Consider the following 3,900-nt stretch of genomic DNA (forward strand, 5'->3'; position numbering starts at 1 on the left):
TTTGAATTATTTTCTATATTTGTTTTCACCATCTTTTGTATTTTGGATGATGTAATAACAGCACTTTAAGGAGAAATCCGCCAACTTGTGTACAAAACAGAAAACTCAGTTTGTTTTAAAGGAAAGCAAAAATTCTGTATAAGTGAAAAATGTTCTTAAATAAATGAAACTCGCTGCAGATTTTGGATTTGTACATCAGAGGTTATAGGATAAGGTTCATTTTGTGTTGTAATAGATTGGAAATTTTTATTTACCATTGAAATTATATGAACATATTTGAGTAAGTGATGGATTTGGACAGTATCCTGTCTAAAAGGCATGAAGAAGTTGTAATTTCTGACTATTGAAAATGTGACTTTAGGCCATTGTGGAAAACAAGACAGACCAAGGTGGGGATGCCATGACCAGCCAGGCTCTCCATAACCTAGGTCAGTGGTGGTGAACCTATGGCACGGGGGGCACTGAGAGCCTGGCCATCACCCCAGCCCAGAGATTTTCAGACATGTTGAGTGACTCAAGGTCTCCCGGATAGGCCAGAATGTGCTGCGGCAGGGAACAATCAGTTGTTAATTAAATTGCTGTGTCGGTATGTTATGATGAATAAGTGAGCTTCTGACTGTAGTTTGGGCATTCAGCCTCGAAAGGTTCTAAAGGTTCACCACCGCTGGCCTAGGCTGTAGCTGAAACCGACACCTGCCCACGTGGGGCACTAAGATCATTCCTAAGTGCTGATCTTAATACATCAAACTATATTTTTCTTATTGTATGGTTTACCAGAAAACTGTCTGCTTCCATTGAGTTCAGTGGAAGCTGTGAAAATCTCTTTGCATTGACCCTGTCCTAGTGGTGACTACCTGAAAATGCAGCAAGTACCGGTGTGAAAAAGGATAATATCAGAGTAGGATCCCCTTCCCCTAGCTGCATGGTCTGGTTACTCGTTAGGTACACAGTGGCGTGAAGTTGAAGCTGATGGGCCCCAGATGAAAAGTCTGTGCCGGGCCCCCGTATCTAGTGTAGACTTTTTATGTTGAAAAGTGACACCTAATGGGCCCCTTAAGCCTCTTGGGCCCAGTTGCGATCGTACCCTCTGCATCCCCTCAAGTTATGCCCCTGTAGGTACACCTCTGAGTGATGCCAATAGTTTAACATTCATACACATGAGGTATAAAATAATAAATTTGCACCTCTTATCTGTTTTGGATCCTCTCCAGATTTTGGTATTAAAATCAAAAACTGCAAAGTGAAAGTGGCCTCATTCACAATTCAGAATTTATAGTCAGTATTTATCTTTTTTTAAGGAAAAAAAACTATTACATACTAACAGAACAAATATAATGGACACTTTAAAAAAGGCCTTGTGAGAGCTTTTATTTGAACTTCCCTACAGAATGTGATCATAAAATAATTGGTCATTTTCAGTTAAACAAACTTTGCCTGAATCAGTCTTGCAAAACTGTGGCACGGCTACACAGCTCCAATGGAGATGGCAGAGGTGAAAAACACTCGCCCCTCTCCACCTGGCCGAAAAGGACCGCAAACCTCCTCTGAGGGCCCATTTTAAGCACCTGGTCATTTGCATTAGGGTGATGCCACACATGGGGTTCTTGGTCAATTTTTAAGCATGCGTTTTCAGTCAGTTTTTCCCTATTTTCTTTATAGATAAACAGGTTGTAAGCAGTCAAACGCATGGTAAACGGTAAAAAACGGATGCGTTTTCAAAAACTGATGCGTTTTTAAACTGACTGAAAACGCATGCTTAAAAACAGACCAAAAACGCCATGTATGTGTCATACTAGGCTCGCACAGTTTGAAAATGTAATAGTGTAAGTATAAGACCCTAATGGGGTCACCCATATTATACTAATAAAATTTCCTATTTGCTACTCACATGTGGCTCACTTAACCCATGGATATAGCAGAACATTTCATGTTGCCCATGGCAGCCAATCAGAGCTCAGCTGTTTAAAAAATGAAAGCTGAGCTCTGATTGGTTTCCATGAGCAACTAGAACAGTTCTGCCCTTAGACCCTTTTGATAAATCTCCCCCATAGTTACTGTTCAGTTTTTTTGTTGTAAACATGTAAGAAAATATGTGCTTGAAAAAAAATGGGAAAAATGCTTTGACAGGAGGGCAACTTTAAAAATGTTTATGGGAACTTTTTTGGCAGATTAGGATTCCCCAGGATAATTACATTCAATTACAATATGATTAAAGTCATTTTCACAGATGGCATTATGATGGCATTATAATCACCGAAAATCAAAATGGGTAAAGTATTGATCAACAATGGGGATATCTCGAGAAGTAGACATTGGATCGAATAACTAAGAAATGTTACAAATATTTCTTAAAAATCTATCCAATGATACTTAGATTGACCCTGTACTTTCACCCCCTGCGGTGGGGGGGGGATCTAATTTTTTATGTAGAAACTACATTCAGCGTAACCCAGGAACACTGACGTGAATTTAGTACATTTTTTTGTGTTCTCTCCGGGGGCTGGTTTAATGTGAGTCTCCACCTCTCACACATTGGAGAGATTTCTCAACTTAATCCCCCCCACCGAGGGATTTTCTCATTGCCTACGTAGTTTTCATATCTTCAATGCTCTACATTAATTGCTTAAATTTGGTAACATTGGATATCTTTTAGAAAAATATTGCATATGTCTATTTTAAGATTTTGGATCTGCCGTGTATTTTTGATATTTCAATTTCTGGCGATTACAGCGCAATCCTGTCACCAAATCAATGTAAATTTTTCTTGCGGAATCCAAAACGAAATTAATATTTAAAAGTTATCCATGCAGAGGTCATTGTACGGGGAGGAGGAGGAGGAGGAGGAGGAGATAAGCTGTGACATCATCTATTGTCAGTAGTGATGTAATGATGGGTCAGTGTTATCTATATAGAGGTCATTGTACAGGGAGGGGAAAAGCTGTGACATCATCTATTGTCAGTAGTGATGTAATGATGGGTCAGTGTTATCTATATAGAGGTCATTGTACAGGGAGGGGGAGGAGATAAGCAGTGACATCATCTATTGTCAGTAGTGATGTAATGATGGGCCAGTGTTATCTATATAGAGGACATTGTACAGGGGGGGAGGAGATTAGATGTGATATCATCTATTATCAGTAGTGATGCAATGATAGGTCAGTGTTATCTATATAGAGGTCATTGTACAGGGAGGGGAGGAGATAAGCAGTGACATCATCTATTGTCAGTAGTGATGTAATGATGGGCCAGTGTTATCTATATAGAGGACATTGTACAGGGGGGGAGGAGATTAGATGTGATATCATCTATTATCAGTAGTGATGCAATCATAGGTCAGTGTTATCTATATAGAGGTCATTGTACAGGGAGGGGAGGAGATAAGCTGTGACATCATCTATTGTCAGTAGTGATGTAATGATGGGTCAGTGTTATCTATATAGAGGTCATTGTACAGGTAGGAGGAGGAGATAAGCTGTGACATCATCTATTGTCAGTAGTGATGTAATGATGGGTCAGTGTTATCTATATAGAGGTCATTGTACAGGTAGGAGGAGGAGATAAGCTGTGACATCATCTATTGTCAGTAGTGATGTAATGATGGGTCAGTGTTATCTATATAGAGGTCATTGTACAGGGCGGGGGAGGAGATAAGCTGTGACATCATCTATTGTCAGTAGTGATGTAATGATGGGTCAGTGTTATCTATGTAGAGGTCATTGTACAGGGAGGAGGAGGAGATAAGCTGTGACATCATCTATTGTCAGTAGTGATGTAATGATGGGTCAGTGTTATCTATATAGAGGTCATTGTACAGGGCGGGGGAGGAGATAAGCTGTGACATCATCTATTGTCAGTAGTGATGTAATGATGGGTCAGTGTTATCTATATAGAGGTCATTGT

The sequence above is a fragment of the Engystomops pustulosus genome, chromosome 4 (assembly GCF_040894005.1).
Source record: "Engystomops pustulosus chromosome 4, aEngPut4.maternal, whole genome shotgun sequence".
Classification (NCBI taxonomy): Eukaryota; Metazoa; Chordata; class Amphibia; order Anura; family Leptodactylidae; genus Engystomops; species Engystomops pustulosus.